The sequence below is a fragment of the Contarinia nasturtii genome, unplaced genomic scaffold (genome assembly GCF_009176525.2).
Source record: "Contarinia nasturtii isolate CC-2019 unplaced genomic scaffold, AAFC_CNas_1.1 Cnas_scaffold_695, whole genome shotgun sequence".
Lineage (NCBI taxonomy): Eukaryota > Metazoa > Arthropoda > Insecta > Diptera > Cecidomyiidae > Contarinia > Contarinia nasturtii.
The window spans coordinates 4,041,921-4,060,178 of record NW_022198046.1 but is presented as its reverse complement, the minus strand read 5'-3'; the positions used below and the strand labels follow the sequence as shown (position 1 = coordinate 4,060,178).

The window sequence follows — 18,258 nt, the reverse complement described above, 5'->3', positions numbered from 1 at the left end:
TCTCTCTCTCTCTCTCTCTCTCTCTCTCTCTCTCTCTCTCTCTCTCTGTATGTGGGAAGTATTTTGTCGGAAATTTGGTGAGCAGCAAATTTACGCCATCAAAAATAGATCATATTTACGGCGCCTTTGAAATTTCAACTTGACCATCGTTGAAAATTCCTTGTTCGCCGAATATTTAAATGTTTCTACCAAGTGAAACATTCCATCGGTAGAAGTTCATGTTTTACTTTGTATTTACATCTTTTTAGATGAATAAATTTGAATACCGAATTTCTGAACGAAACAAAAATGCAACAAGTTTCGACTAAGTTTTCTCGTGGATTTATGTTTTCGGACAGTTGTGTGTGTTTGGGAGGGGGGTCGTACATTTTTCTACGTTTAAATGCGTATTTAATATTATTCATTGAATGGAAACCATGTCATTTGATCACCCTTCCACATCCATACAATAAAATTGACAAAGAAGCCACATAAAACTTGTAATTAATTTCTAATTTGAGATTTGTGAGCATATTCATGGACCGTATAAAATTTATTTTCGTTCAAACTATTTATGTGTCTATTTCGAGAATGTGAGATGGCTATTCAAATAGTTTTCGCTTTTACGCATTTCATTTTCAGTCATGGTCAAAATTCAGTGTATGTGCGACTGCATTGTTTTATTTCTATTTTCGTTCAGTATAATTTTGTGATTAGTTCAATCGATCGAAAATTTAGCGACCAAAATGAGTGCAATATATCGTATTTGGTTTGTTTAATTTCATATAATATCATTGCTCGTTGTGTTATCAATTTGTTATCAATTAAATGGAAACGATTTCGGAGCGAAAAAATACGTAGTGAGAATAGACGTCAAACCTTCTGTTCAATTTCTCTGTGAATGGGTTGACCTTATCTGTCATCGCATATCATGAACGATGTATAAGGTTTTCGTGTTAAATGAAAAAAAAACGAAAACCAATTCACAAAAGCCCATAACAACAATAAAATCAACAGCAATCGTTGACTGTATAATGAGGCAAATCAATTCATTCGTTCGTTCGACGAATATTGTGGTGTATGCGAAAACCTTTTTATTAAAATATGCAGATGTATAAAGCACATGCATATTATTTATATTGTCATTATCGATGTTGAGTGTGAAAACAGGAACGGAATAAAACAATGGCATCACCGTCTAATGAACAAAGTGAACGAAATAAAAAGAGAAAACAAAAACACACACATATATACACAAACATCATATGATGTTGTACACAAATAAAATGCCGATAGCATTCTTGACGCCACTCTCAAAGTGTCTGTGATTAAAATTAAATACAGTGGTTTGAATGAACGCACGCGGCAAACAAAGGATCGAATGTACATGCACAGTGGTTGAGCAGCAATATGAATGTGGGAGGGCTTCTTTTAACTATTAAAAGGAGAACGATCGAGAAAATTGAAGCGTTTATGTGGATTTTATCGAATTAAATACACTTGTTGCTACTGTTTTTGCTGATGAGCCAAATGTTTCCATACACATATCGATGTGCAGTCGCTTCGTTCAGTCATCACACGGCGTTCACACAGCGGGAAATTAGGCACACGAACAGTGACAGTTCAAATGAAAATTTTATTTTGGATACCATCGATAATCGATTTTGAATATAATTTATACGCTTGAAATTGTTGTCGAATAGAAAGATGCGCAAAAGAAATTGAGACATTCAACTAGCAGCTTTTAAGCTGCATCTCTTTCGAACTCTCAAGACCAAATGGAGTTTATCAACAAAACATTCGCTTGCTTGTTCATTTACGAATCTTCTGAAGTATTGTTCCACTCTGATTGTCCCAGCTGATTTTTGGGCAAACGAATACTTGCGCTTCTCCCCTTGAACTACACAATATTGTGCTTCATCTTCCCTTCGTTGCTGTATTTATTCGTGTGAAGTGTTTATTATATATATTGCTCGCTTTGAGTATGGTTTTTATTACCATAATTTTGATTCAATATATTAAGAATCGAGGCATTTATTTATAGTTTTATTTGTGCCAACTACATTGACCATTGATTGCAACACATAGCATATTACTAATATAATTGATCGCATCATCATTTATCGATAAAATTCCATTCTTATTCGCACTTTTATTTTATGACCGACCTAATATCATAAACATGTTTCGTTTGGTGTTGTTAATGTACTGGTGCATGGATGAAATGATTAAACTCTGACGATGTACTACACAAAGAAATTTCGATCGCACACAATGAAATTCTTAATTCATATTGTTTGAATCACCACTCGAGTGCTCAAGTAAATATATAATATGCTTTTGTGGTGGTGACAAAGGAAACGCGTGAACATTACTACATGTACGTATGTCTTGTTGAGCATGTGAAATGTGAAGTAATCGGAAAAACGGTATTACGTGCAATTCCAATGCGAATAATTTTATTATCGGCCATTGTGTCATAATTGGCAACAATGCGAAAATGGAAATTCTATTCGCATTTAAATGGATGCTTATGAGCATTAATCAGCAAGTGCATTGTGTAAAGTTTGATCCGCGCGATTGTACACAACATCCGAATCGGAAGTTAGAAAATCAAGGGCCAATTTTTCAGCCGTTCGATGCGGATCGATTTGAGTTGTTCTGAGATACTTTTTTTTTTAAAAGCATGTGTGAAATTTCTTTTATTATAGCAACAGTAGCAGTAACAGACATCATATCGCAAAAGGCCACCCCAACGAATTTCAACGGACAACGACTATAATCGTTAAAATTTATGACAATACGAGAGAGCATTAAATTTACCAGTTCATTGAAATAGGAAATAGATGCTAAAAAGAGCGGGAAAATAGAAAAAAAGAATTTCATTTTAACAAAACCGCATGGTTGTTGGGGGGGAAATCAGTGTAAAATATTTGCAAAAACTCAAAATGATGAGAACTTTAGTCTTTATTGTACACATACACACTCGCTCAATGTTCTTCTACTTCGATAACGTTTATTTTCTTATTATGCTGCTTATTGCTGAATGTGTTCTTCCGTTTTCCATCGACATTTCAGATGTTGACGAGATGAGAATAAGGCGAGCACGAGATAAAACAACTTCCATCTATTACAAATATAATAAACGATCAAGTATCCGTTCGAAATGCGTACACAAAAAAGCGGCAGCAGCAATGCAAACAGTGGCAATCGTGTAAAGCAGGCGACAGAGAACAACCATGAAATGTACTGCTGCAAAATGCGACTCCGTTTTTTTCCCTCCCTTTCCATTCAATTCGTTGCCATTTTTACCATTCAGCGTGTTACGTGTGACGCACGGAATTGAATGGAACGAAATGCCACCAATGTATATTATAGTGGCGAGACACAGTTTTTGGCGAATCGACTTGTTGCATGCAAGATTTTATTATGTCTTTAGTGTACCTTTTTGACTATTGTTCGAAATCGTTAGTTTGGATTTTTTGCAAACGGTTCGGTGTGTCTGTGTATACGAACGGCATTGTTCGTTTTTGCAAATAAACGACGATATCATCGATAGTCAAGATGTGATTGCAATCTAATATTATGTCACGAGCATTGACATTTCTCGCTTGAAACTCTGGTAGAAAAAAGAGTTTATCGCGTGGGCAGAGTGGATTTAATGTGAACTTCATAACGAGTTGATTGAAGGCAGCAAACGAAGCTTTCAAATGAAATTTTTTCATGTCACAAAGTATTCAACATTTTTTTTCTTCCTCTTTTAGCATCAAAAAAGAGCCACTTTCCGCTTTACAATCTAATAACCGGTGGTCGTAACAAAGCGGGTCGAGAATTTTTTACTAACAATATTTCTAACTTTATTACCATTTTTACTCACATTTAATTCGCTCTCATTTAGCCTTGTATCCCGGTTTCGAGAAAAATTAATTCCGGACTTTTAAAGAAGAACTGTACATGTTTTTTATACTTCAGCGATGTGAAATTTATATGATTCAAATTGTATTTTGATATATCTTGCGTTGTCTTCTGTTGCATAAGTGTGTGTGTGTGTGCGTGTATGTAATGAAATGTGCTTTTTACATTCGGTCGGTTAGATGTGTTTCGTTACTGAAGTTCCAATGTTGATGATAAACAACACAACTGCTCTGAGAAAACTCAGATGTTAAAATTCAAAGTAATAAGAGAAAAATGCCATTTTAACATGGAGAGATTTTTGAACATGTTAAAATGCCGTTTTACCCGCAAAGAAATGTGTTGCGGGCAAAATAAGATTTTACCATGTTTAAAAATCTCTCCATGTTAAAATGGCATTTTTCTCTTATTACTTTGAATTTTAACATCTGAGTTTTCTCAGAGTGTAGAAAAGTTTACAAAGTTGACAAAACTCGTGTAGAAATCAAAGAATTGCTGCAATAATATCAAAATGTTGATCTTTGATTCCCCGTGGTATCCATTGCTACTGATTTTCCAGATATTTGCATTTCATATTCGAAGGGAAGTATGTTGTTAATCACAATATTTGAAGGTTGTAAATACAAACAAAAAAACCACATAAATTAAAACGGAAGGAATTCAATTGGTGTGGTAATGTGATATATTGCGATATATGATTGAAATGTGGTGAGTTTACATTCAAAATAGGGTACACGCGCATACAATGTGCGTGTACGATGTGCTTTTTGTCAACGTTTTGACTTTTTTTTCGTTGTGAAAATCGTTTACTGTCACTCGAACAAGCATCGTTTGGCAAAAAACATGTTGTGATTGTTTGCTCATTCATAATAACTTACAGTGAATCGCTTCTTTCATTGGAATGTGTGGCTCAGAGCAAGGGCAAAGCATAGAGAGAGATTGAAGTGCGACAAACATCAATACTTTTCAATATTATTGGATACAACACCAATATCGAACCACCAGATTTTTTTTTTGTTGCTCTTCATCGAAATAATAATACGGTGTGATGCGATTAAATTTCACGGCAATAGACATTGAACGAACGGTAAATACCAGTAAACTGGTTACGAACAAAAATGAGATTTTTTTGTCGTTTTTCCTTTACCTTCGATGTCTAGTGTGGTTGTGTGAGTGCGTCTCGTTTGAATGATATGTTTTTTCATCGTAGTCACTTCTTACACTGGAATATAAAAAGACAAACGATATAAATACAAGTGAATAGAAATTTAAGCAGACTGAAGAGAAAGTTACAAAGTCAGAGAGTGAACGAGAGAAGCTGTGTCTTGCTAAGAAGAGATATCGACACTTTTCACGCTTATTTTTCATTTTCACTTGAACTTTTAATATGACACAAGAGGGCGAGACACCGAGAGTACGATTCGGTTTCGTGAGCGACGAGCGAGAAAAAATCCGGTTTATTTATATTCGGTGGTGTTTATGTAATATTCTTTTGAATACATGCAATTCGCCTTTCACGATCGTAAAGCGCACACATCTTGTGTAGCATGTTGTTGATATTTTTTTTTTTGTGTGGAAATTCCAAGCATTGTTCTGTGCCACTGACAGTATTAATTCGTTTAAAATGAGAAATAAAAAGCGAAAAATGTGACAAAAAAGAGCCTAAGAAGGCGATACCAATTTTACGAGACGACTGTGAAGATTGATTTTGGTTGTACTTTTTGGTGAGAGATCGCATTACAAACTCCCGCACACAAACACTCGAAAATGTCATTCGATTCTTCCGTTATCAACTGCAATCGGTACGACTTTTGGCGAATTTTCGATCATGAATCGAATTCGAATGGAATGCTCTTTTAAACCAGAATAACAAGAAATGGGAAATAAGCCAGTAAATAACTAAATAAACAAGCAAAATAAATAAAATTATTTCCTGAATGGGGCATTTGCTAAAGCCAATGTCAATACGATTTATTGTATTTGGTATTGGAAAAGGTGTCGTCGAACGCTTTGTCAGTTTCCTCTTGTATTTTCCGCTTCATCCACAACATCAAATTGTTTTCTATTTAATTGAACATTGAAAAAGTCGTATCTTACATTTTGTTGCTCAGCATAGGCCAGATAATGGCCAAAAATTAGAGCCTACGCAAAATATTTTCCTGTTTCGGTTCAGACCGTTAACTTTACAACACGTACGACTTTTTTCCTCCTTAAACAAGCCTGATAATGGACAGTAAATATGTATGTACTAGTACAGTGAATGAATAAAAAATTTATTATCTTGACAAGATTACTTCAAACGATGCTTTCACGATTATGTTTTTGGTATATTGTTCCAAATTCACAAGTAATAATTTTAAAGATATGTTTTGTAAGCTCATTCTTTTTAGGCGCATGTTTTCAATTACTTTTTTCCTTTTACATTGTTCAATATTTTCTTTTTCATCGCTGAATCACTAATTACCATGTAAACCGCACAGCGCTCAATTAAATGTGTATCACAATCTTATTCAAACGAACCCCCGCACGCGCTCACGCACACACAAACACTTTGACATTATTAAACGTTTCTTGTTTACATACAGATCATTTCGTTCCCTCTGACATTTATGTCTTACGACCCTGTTTCGTGCCATGTATATCCTCAATGGCATGAACATTGAATGCCGGAAGTAACTTTTAGATCAAAATTTGTATTTTCAGATGCGCAACATTTCCATCGGTCAACCTTCCGACAATTTTTACCTTTCACATCAAAAATAAAAACATTTTATAAAGAAAAGAGAAAAATATATAAAAAATACAATTACGTTGAGTCATGTATATTTCAATCGGTGGGTGCTGCACGATACACAAAGGCTCATTTGGATGATAGAATATGTTTTCGTCTGTCCCGTTGTTATTAAATTAGTTAAACGGTAAACTGTTTGATGAAACATTTCTGGGCGAAGGATTTCGCACAGCCCCATTCTGTAGTGGTTGATTTGCGTACTTGCAAGTAGTTTGAGATCGAAATTTAATGGAAAAAGTTTTTTGTTTGACTGAAGTGCCAAATCAAGGGACACATAAACGGAATTGGTTTAGCGCAAGAGGCTTCATCGTTCCAAGCGAAAAAAAGAACTTTTACTTTTCATCATTGGGTGTATACCCAGTTTTTCAATCGTCTTGCCGACGAATGTTGTCTTCAAGATGTGAATACATACGACACACAACTCATCCGATGAGATGTCGACATCATTGTTCTCATTTTAGCTGACTGTGAGTGCCGAATTTTTCAAGCAAACAAAATGACATCGAACATTCAATATTGTAATTCAATGCTGAAAATATTAAAAGATTCGACAAATGCAAAAAATAAGAAGAAGAAGAAGCAAAGACTCGCAAAGCAAAGGGATTTTCTCGCATTAAATTACATTGGATTTGCCGTAGGATAATAAATCCAATTCAAAGCTTTCGGCTTCTTTTCTCCTCTATTTGACGACTGATAATGGTGTGCTGTTTCTGTTCTGGAGACATAGACGCACAAGTGATAAAATTGATTCACTTGAAGTTTTAGACAAAATCAATAAATCATTGAAGCAACCAACAAACGTTGAACATCATTTGATCACATTGCGATGACAATAAATGCCAAAACTTTCAACCAAACAACATATACACACATATAAACATTAACCGATGGATGTTGTAAGCCACTTGATTGTTTTGCACAAAAATGACTACTCCATAACCTGGCATAACTGTAATTAACCTTATTAATTAAGTCTAATGTGATCGATTGATCGAACGAAGCCACTTACTGTGGTTAGACTTTTGTGGGTTCAAATCACTCACCAAAAGACTGAAATATCAGAAACCACAGAAGCATATCTCTCTGTGTCGCTCGTTCAGTACAAAAAGGACCACACTCGAGTTGATGAAGGCGGTAAACAGAGAGAAAACGGCAATAGACGAGATGAGAATGCATAAGGACGGCATTTAATTGTGTTATATGAAAGTGTTTGGAGGTATTGCAAATATTCTTTGTCTAGCAAATGAAAGTTAAAGTACCTTGACAACTAATTATAAGCAATCATTTCTATAGCTCCGTGCTCGATAAGTTCGCTTTCACTTTTCATACATCGATTCGAAAGACGGCCTTTATGTGAGTGATTCAATTCATCGGGAGTTTTTTATCGTTGACGTAGAAAAATGTCGAATATATACATGAATATGTATAACTTTTTTTTTCTGTTACAAAAATTACACGTTCGATATAGAATGTCAAAAGTTGAATACGCCTCTGCGTACTTGCTTTTTGTTTATATTTATAAGTATGAAATTGCTTGTCGAACATTTTATCAAAGCACCAAGATTCGGTTAGAATACACCGAAAATCGAACGATAAATAAATTCTATTTCAATTTCATCGTAGATAATTACATTATCATTAATTACATTTGTGCACATTTCACGATATAAACACAGAGCAACAGACAGAAATAGCGATAAAAGCAAAAGAGAAAGCGATAGGAGAGCGATGGTGGTGCGTTTATTGAAAAATGGTAAGCACATTTTGACTGATCTGAATCACTCGTTCAAATAGATGAAGAAACCGACTCGCTTAATAACTACGGGAGCTGCTTCTTTTTACCGACGGTGAATTTTTTTTGTCCAAGAATTCTTTTAGTACAAGAGTTACTTGAAATATATTCTGTTTAAAAAAAAAAACTTGGTAAATGATTTTAAGTAGGTTTTTTAATTTATGATTTCATTCACCGGCAACCGACACAATTCAGAACGTGATGATGTTACATATACGGGTCGATCGTACAATCAACTGAAATATGAAAATGTGTGCAGTTGGTATATGTATCAGCAACAGTAGCAAAACTCCCGCAATAATCGTGTGTTTTTTTTTCTTTCTTATTAGTATTCTAGTTGTTTGAACAAAGTTTTGTGCGCTTCGTCAAAAATAAAAAACAGCACATAACGTACGAAATAAGCGAATGAATGAACTGTCAACACTTACAACTTGTTGCATGATATTAATGAAACTCGATAAAAACACAAAACACTGAACCAAAAAAGGTAAAAATGAGACAGTGAGAGAGAAGAAATGTGCAGAATGAGTGAGAGCAAGCAAAAAAAGGTATATATAGAACGTCGAACACCCAGTAAACTGCTGACTGACAAAAAATAATATAATTCGGTGCTGTGGGGTGTAAAATATTTGCGTATTGCTACGACAACTAAAAACCATTGAAATACGACGAATTTTGCCATGGCACATGTATATATACAACGAAAATCGACCAAAAACTCAAAACACTACTAGCATTTTAAAATACAAAATTTGAAAAAACAAAAACACAGATAAAACTGATGGCAGTCAAAATAGTACGTGCACATTTACAAATTTGCCACCAAAAGGTAAATAGTCGATGTTAATAATCGTGACTTTGGTTATTTATGGCAAATCGATAACTTTACGTTCGAAAAAAAAAATTTGGGTTTCGATTATGTGGCTTGACATTTTGGCTTGAATCGAAACAGAGATAAACAGAGATCAAAGGATTTTTTGTCGAATTTTTTTTTTTAATATTTTCTGTGCGATGATTGATTTGTTGTGAATTTTAATTGAGAAATTTCAGCAGGCCATGTTTCAATGTTCATTTTGTATTTGTTTTTCTTTCAATTAATTCACTTAATGCATACATTTATGGGAAAATATTTTCTTAGTCCTTTGTTCTCAAGAAAATGTTGAAGTGGGCCGAAGTGTTTTCAAATATCGTCGTCTTTTTTGTTTATTATGAAGAATGAATGTGGATTTTACCCAGTCGTGGGATAACTCGATATTCGCTCTCTCATTTGGATTGATCCGTAATATTTCAAAATGTATGTTGGAGGAGGAAGTCAAAGAGCACAATACAAAATGAGTGAAATAGTTTTGAGTTGAATATATCTCAAAAATGTGTGAGCATCAAGACATCATCAATGGCAATGCGGTGATAATGTCGATTCTTTATATACGTGAGATGATAAACGAATAGATGAATATATATGGGAATGAATATTCGCCATTAAATACTTGAAACGATGGAATTTCCGTTTTATTATTAAATATATGTGAGAATTTGTTGTTACCCAGGTGAATAAATTGTATTTAAGAGCGAGATTTTGAATTCAAAATAAATCTTCTAAGCATCTTGAGCAATGATTGGGTGTACGAACCGAGAAAATTTACGAAAATCAACGTGTTTCGTTCGCTTTTATGCGTTGAAATGAGGCCAGGGGAGTTTATAAAGAGAAAAAAGCTAGAATACACATTTTTCACATTAGCTCATATAAAGCACAAAGAGGTAATGTCAAATGCCCTTATAAAGTCCCTAACGCAGTTTCTTACACCCTTTTACTCACACACAAACAAAACAAAATGTCAAAAAACAGCTGATCGAGCGAACCATTCATAACCAACTTCATGCCACTTGTAGATTTGGAATGAAAATAATGTTTGAAATTTCTTTGATATTTCGAAAAAATGAACTAATTATTTTGGACATTTTTAATATGTTTAGAATAAAATAAATTTTTAAACATTTTTTGTACTAACAATATTTTAATAAACATTCACTTATTATTTAATTTTCACAATTTCTATCAATTCACAAATTATGATTCTTAGCACTAGCATGAAGTTGGTAATATGTCAACCTTAAATCATTCATATAAAAACATATTGTGTTCACGCACACATAAATGTTGGGGACTTTTGACAATTCCACTTTGCACAAAATGCAAAATACAATCTTATAGTTCATGAATTGCAGTTCAAATGCAATTTATCACATTGCAATACAATATATCGAAAACACTAACTCACTCACACAAACACGTGAATAAATAAATTTTACGAATAGATTATTATTATGAATATAAAGTTCTGCATAAAAAATGAATTACGTACTACGATGATTGTGATATAGTAAATGATATGATATTTCTTCATTTATACTTACGTAATTTGGAGCGATAACAATGGTAAACTATCTCTGCTTCAAATCCTTTTGTGTTCGATCAACTTCGTGTTCGCTGATATATATAAAAATTTTATGCTGATGAAATTGATAGTGCTGTTGGTGTGTCGTTTGTTATTCGTCAAACACATTCACTCGTCCCACGATAAATGATTTGTTTTCTTCAATCGTGAATCACGTTTTTTTCAGCTGATTCGTTCGTCGTTAAATTTATTTCTTATTCATTTCTTTTTACTTGTGATTTGATTCTGCTTTTGCTAGACGCTCGTATGCCTTTTGGCTACCAAAATTCAAGTGTAATGTTTTTCAAATTGTGTTTCTTTCGCTCGATAGGCGTTTAAATTGTTTTAAATCGGATCACTTGTTGAATTTGAATTATTGCTTTGCGAACGACGAAATTGGTTATTTACCACTCTGTCTGGTTTGTAGATGCCAAAAATCTTTATAAAAATCAATCAAGTGATTCGAAAATAATTGTTAAATGATGTTTAGATGATGAATGAAAAACACTTTCAATTTTCCATGCAAATAAAATCGCTTGGCATTGATTGATTGAGATCTATTCGGTGTGTTGTTTCTCTGATGTGCGTTGATTTTTTTTTGTATTATTTTGGCTGATGTGAATGGCGGAGCGAATAAATTGTTCGTTTATCGCTTGCGATGGCTGTTTTCAAACTAATAACAAAAATGTGTACTCGAGCAACTTGTAGCATTCGAAACGGTTTGTGCGGTATGTTTTCGTTGCTGCCACTGTCGGAATGATATGATGATGGTTTGGTGAAAAATCCGAAAAGCGATAACACACTCACTTGGAAAATATGTACACACAAGAATGGTGTTATTGCTTATCGTACCACACTTTGAGACGGAGAACGGCGATAGCACTGTGCACATCGTCGACATCGTTGCTACTGCTGCCATTGGCATAACCAATTGGCCTATGTCGCATAGACACCCACAGTCATTTCCATCATAGACGCAAGCTGAGCGATTGAGTGCATTGTTCTTAGAATGTGATATCCTATGGAATGTTGACGACGACGACGACGACGACGATAACTGACGACAATGACGAGTGATGTCTTTCGATTGGATAAAAAGGAGCATAGCAATACGGCGCGTGCATGGTATTACATTCTCTCTGCGGCATTTCATTAGGTTACGCTTTCCATGGAAGTAAAATGCGTATGTTAAAGCACTTTTTATATTTTGCTTTCGCTCCGTTGATATACATATCAAGACTTTTAGCACATGGGTATTATGCTGTTTTTATACATTATATATGTACCATTTTACAAGGTACGGAAGAAAGAGGAAGAGTGAAAGGGCGAAAATAAGATAAACATCCACCCAAATAATGAAAGCGGAAAAACAAAACATACACGTACCGCCGACAACAAACGCCACGTCCATACATTAGTTTGTCAAATCGTCAAATGCATGGAAAGGGTATATAATTTTGCTGTTAAAATGTAATTGATTACTGAAGTTAAGGATGATGGAGCAGATGCTTTGGAGAGAGAAAAAGCCCCAAAAAAAAAAGAGAAACATGAACGATTGACGTCGAACACACAAAGGCAATGCAAACCCTTCTTTCTGAACCTAAAAAAACGACTTAGAAGAATAAGTCGATTCGCTGTAGTCTTACAAAAGCAATATAAACATTTAAATAATCGTTCTCAATTAATATAAATCCATTCAAATAGATATATCATTTTTATGCATACTTTCACCTAATTTTATATCGTTCTTCAATTTTTGTTGTTGCTACTAATCTGTGTACCTGCCATTCAAGAATGAATCAGTGACAAGCTTAAAAGTTTTCGGTAATAACATTTGAATGTCAACGAGAGTCATTCGAATGTCTTTGTGTATCTTAATTACGTCTCTCAAAAAGAATCGGAAAAACAATCATCACGCTTCCGCTTTGTGAAAAGTAATAGAATCGAATAGAAACTGCATAAATAAAACATCAACTTCGGAACTGTGAATGGTAACTGAAACACGCAATATTTGTTTGAACACGTTAGAAAAGAAAATACACCAAAGCAGCAATACGTAGTGTTAGACTTGGAAAATTACTTTCATGCTCATCATTGCGTGATCATCGCAATCATCATGAGTATACTTGTTGACGCGTTTACACTTGCGTTTCGCATGTAACAAGCAACAGTTTCAATCGTCCATTTATTTCAACGCGTTCACATTTGGTTGAATCCATGCGTCGCTTTTAGTCAAACTAAAATAGCTATAGCATGGATCACATCACATCATTCGTCGACACAGAGCACACAAGTAGTATCGGTTAATAGGGTTGTTTTTGTTCCTGTTTTTCACAAATGTATTTTCACATCACATTGCCACTGTTTAGCGGCGACAATAACATCCACAACAAACAGCAGCTCATCATATATAGCGAAATGCCAATGCAGAGATAAAATGTGTTTAGGGAATACGTAGGCGTTCAATGAATGAATTAGGTGAAAACGATATACAGAAATATGAACGTGGGAAAAATTGAAGAACAAATGAAAAATGCTTACAGTGCTTTCTACGCTCATCTGCATGTAGATGTTATGGACTCCATTTGTAGAACGGTTTTGTCAAAAAATGATGATGTTCAGAATAGTTTGCATGATCATACGTTTTGTTATGTTTACAAATTCATCTTATTTTCGGTTTGGAAAGGACAACCGAAATTAGTACATAATTATGATGGAATAATAGGCCTGATGTCCAAATTTTTATTTGGGTTAATAGAATGATTTTTAATATTTTCTCATAAAACTTCCAATTACCATGTACAAAGAGTTCATTCAAAGGGTTTCAAAGGAAGTTTTCAGTTTTCCTCATTTAAACAATGAAATAAACTTTTACTTCGTTTCGTCATTTCAAATAGCCATATGCGAATGGGCGTCCCATTTTTTTACAAGAAACCGACTGGTGGTTTGGTTATCGCTTCCATGGGAATTCTTTCATTGAAAATCGACCATTTTTTATGACGTAACCTAATCCTTATTTATATACCATGTTGAAAGTTATGTCAATGGTTAATGATGTTCGCAAAGCCAGTGTTTTGAATTATGGATCCATTTTAAATGGGGATGAACGCATGGAAAAAGAGAAAACGAAAAAAATATAATAAACAAAACTAAATTTGATTTAAATGGCAAATGCTTTCCAACGTTTTATTGCGGCCAAGTAATCGCATATAAATCTGTAATTAGATGCTTATTACAACATTTTCACATTCAAATGGAAGCCACATCGCTGTTAAACCAATCGGGAGTTAATCAAAGTCTCTAACGCAACAAAACCAACTAAATTGAATGCGTTCGGTATCACGTTGCATCCCAATAAAATTGTTATTACATTCATTATAAAATTGCGTCGTTATATTTTTCTACTTCAAACTCATATTTTTTTTCCGCAGTGCTCCCGCATGACACCATTGGTGTCACACCATCGTCGTCATCGAGTGAAATTCAAAATCTTTGGCACAACAGCCAGTTTCAATTCTTCATATTACATTTTACATTTCGAATCATGTGAATTCGATACTTTTCGATATAGTTTCGGATATAATTCGACGGAAGAAAAAAAAAAGAAAACACTTGTTGCCATAACGTTGAACCACAATTTGTCTGTTCGATGTGTGAAAAACGGCGAGAATTGAATTTTAAAAGTGCAAATTGGTACATAATATATGCAAAACTGCAGAATGGAAAAAATTGAGATGGTGCGTTCTTTCGTTAACAGTGCATGTGGTGCACTTCGAATCACTTGTTTGGGCGGATTGTGTGTGTGTATGTGTTATGCATGGAATGTCAGATAGAGTAATTTGTTACTGGAAAATATGCACCTGCTTTCACCCTTTGTAAAATTGGAACAATGTTATTTATGTGCGCTAACTCAAGGTCTCGATGGTACGGATGCAAACCATTTTTATTGTCAATTTTCCATTGAGAAAAATTATAATAATTTTCCTTGTAAAATGAAATTGATTATCGCTTAAAGTTTTTATTCAACGCTTTGGTTTCCGACTTCCAACAAATGGCATTCTTAATTGCATTAACTTTCCGTTCATTAATATTCATGAATATTTCACCTATATTTACTAGTTTCTTCGATAAGGGAAAACATCAAATATAGACACCCTGTATAATCAATTTTGTATATGAACGCTTGAGAATAATAATGAAACTTAATTTTTGTTCAAACTGAAGTGTCCCTTCGAAATATTTCCAATAAAAGTGTCCCAAGTTTATATGGCAAACTATATACAAACTTGGGACACCTTTATTGGAAATATTCCGAAGGGACACTTCAGTTTGAACAAAAATTAAGTTTCATTATTATTCTCAACCATTCATATAATAAAAATGTAAAAAATCTAGTTTGCGGCAGATTTGACCACATTAGGGGCATGGAATTCAAGTGAAACTTTCAATATTGAATTGATTCTAAAAAGGAATTCTTTGAACATTTTCGAGCATAATTCATCCGATAAAAAGAGAACCCACAAAACAAGTCAGAGTTATTCAATTCTATTTTAAACACTCCATAAGGGAAAAAATCTGTTCGCAGAAAGAATCTGTTCACTTCTTTAAATCTTAAATATAGTATAAACAGTTGATTAGAGAACACATTTTTAATTAAATGATCACGATATTCACGCTATTTTATATAATAAATGTAAAACGTAACAAAACACATACGCAAATACGCAACAACTTTTTTTGACAAAACATTTCGCAAGTATACTGTTGAAATCATACGAAGAAAAAAACTGTTGAAATCATACTGATCCCATTTTGAATGATTGTATTGAAAAGTCGATGTTTTACAACACAAACAAGTGCATAAATCACCAGTAATGTACATAAAACTGGTGAAATAAGCCTGTGACTGTGGGTGCTTTTATTGGATGTTTGAAGAAGGTACGAGGTTCAACGTTAGATATTGATTGCTGTCATGATTACAATGTGTTAAGCTTCGTGTCAAAAACTCCAAAATTCCCGATGTAACTTGTGTCGTATCTAAAATATTATTTACCAATAAAGTTTCCACGTAATTCTTTCTTCACTGATTTAGATGAAATCGATTCCCAAATATCGGTGCAATACGATATTTCCACCAACAATTCATAAAGATGAATAGATATATGATGTAGTAAAGTGTCCAGGGGCGAATATACAAGAAATTGAACAGATTTGGCATAAACAATATTAAAGTAACCTTGCATTTTTTAAAGGTTTACTTGTTTACACAAAAAACTTGATGATTTTTTTTCTTCATTATTACTAAAGTGTTGAGAATTAACATAAAAAATGTTTGGGTACAGGAATCCGAATCCCCCAAGCATGACACATTGATGTATTTGTGGATCTGTGTTTTCAATTTATATCGATTTGTAATTCAATCTATCGAAGTTAAACAATCATTTCCGTGAGTCGATCACGTTTCGCATCGTTTCATTTTTCTCAATTTTTTTCTTCCCCCTACACATCGACTAGACTGTTCTTATTTAAAATCGTGACGATTTCTTTTGTTTTCTAATTCAATCGGTTGTGAACTCGGGTAAATCGTTTCACGTTGATGTCATTTGAGATGGAAAGAAATAAAACCATTGTTTCTCGTTTCAAATCCCAATTGATTAACGATATGCTGTGATGCGTATATTTGCATCGCGAAGCATATAAATATACGCACAAACTCATCCCATTCAAATGCTGAACGTCACTTCATTCGATTTTCGATTCAGATTCGTCTTTGGCTTACTATCGTACACAATGCATTTTGCATTTTTTTTTTTCATTCATAGTTCTTTAAATAGAAATAGCATCTCATTTCTGAGTTAAATTAATTATTTGCAATGTAAAACTAGTAACACAAATAAATATCGACTATACGAATACTGTGTTACACATAGAAAATCGAGAATGAAAGTACTCAGTAAGTGAGAATTATGTGATATTTGTTTTAATTTTTTTATCAATATGTTTTTTGTTTTGGTTTCTGCCTTCGTTAAGTCTATTTGTATGCTTTGATAATTACAATATATATTGAAAATTATTTTGGTATTGTATCGTGGTCGTTTTATTCTTCACATTTTAAATGAAAGGAATTCTTGTATTAAACAATTTTTGCGTGTTGATGAGACAACGGATATTCAATTACATTCACTGACCCAATTTCGAGTGGATTTTCTTTTCAATCAGAAAACATCCAGACCGCTGAATTGTTGAAATTATAATTCAAGCTTATTTGACCACAGCACTTTTTTTCCATTGTCGTATAGATAAAATGGTGTTTTTTGTTGTATTCAATAGCTAAAATGAATATAATGACGCAAATAATACACAAAGATTTATCAAAGAGTCTCTTGATATTTACAGTATATTGAGTCCATTACAATGAAATCAAGTGTGATATTTCTTGTTGATGTGAATCATATTCATTGGTTTTTCTGAAGTTGAGCTTCTTTTCTGCAATGTTCGCTCATATATTGTCGATTGAGCGAAAAGTTAATCAGCTGAAAAATTATTTTTCACTTTGTCATTTGGTGACAATGCGCGCTCCTTCAAGATCCATCAGTTTTCTAGCGTAACCGTATATGTTTACCGAAATGCACGGTTGACCGAGCTTCTGACAATGGGTTCATCAGCGATAACTTTGATATTTTCTGGCGCACACACAAACTTGAACTTCAAGAACAAATCCATTTTTTTTAACAATGTTTCGGTAGTTTGGTGATGATAAAATGGACAAATGATTTTTTTCCCCCTTCGATTTGGAGAATGATGGCAAAACAGCGTTGGCGTTATTTAATCCAGCTCGGCGGTGTGTGAGTGTTGATGTGCATTAACCATTCTGTAAATACCATTTAAAAATTGGTTTGGCATTCATTGCAGTGGAGCAAAAGCGAGCAAAAGTATGCGAAGGAAAAAAAAAGCGGAGCACATGAAGAAAGAGTAAAAACAGAATAATAATGCAATTTTCCGCGCGTTACGATGATATAATCTGGCAGTTTATAACGCACTTCACCCGCTTTTATTTTCATCACTTTTTTCCATCTGCTTCATGCATATGCCATTTTTTATTAGACTTTGCCAACCAAATTCACAAACAATTTTCTACAATTTTTTTTCTTTCATTATGACCTTTTTTGCTGTTTCCATTGTTCGACGGCTTTGTTTTGCGTTTTCATCTGTTTTGATGTGGAATAAAACCAAAGAGATGAAACAAAGGGAGGAAAAATTAAAACAAATTATATGAATTGGTATAGCGTTTGCAATTTTCATGGTTTAATACATCTTTTGTAATGTTGAAAATTGAGTAACGCTTTTTT

The 18,258-nt window shown here is 33.8% G+C and overlaps 1 protein-coding gene across 3 annotated transcripts in view; it reads right to left on the bottom strand.

Annotated features, from left to right (window-relative positions):
• LOC116341183 (protein dimmed) overlaps positions 1–11,556 on the bottom strand; it is a 23,665-nt gene extending 12,109 nt beyond the window's left edge. The window contains exon 1 of one of the 3 annotated variants that reach the window (XM_031768104.1): positions 10,890–11,556. The gene's annotated coding sequence lies outside the window, so the exon portion shown is untranslated. Of the gene's footprint in view, positions 1–3,856; positions 3,968–7,941; positions 7,970–10,889 lie in introns of those variants that run through there. The other 2 variants (XM_031768106.1, XM_031768105.1) reach the window with 2 other exon arrangements.
• Positions 11,557–18,258: the final 6,702 nt, after the last annotated feature.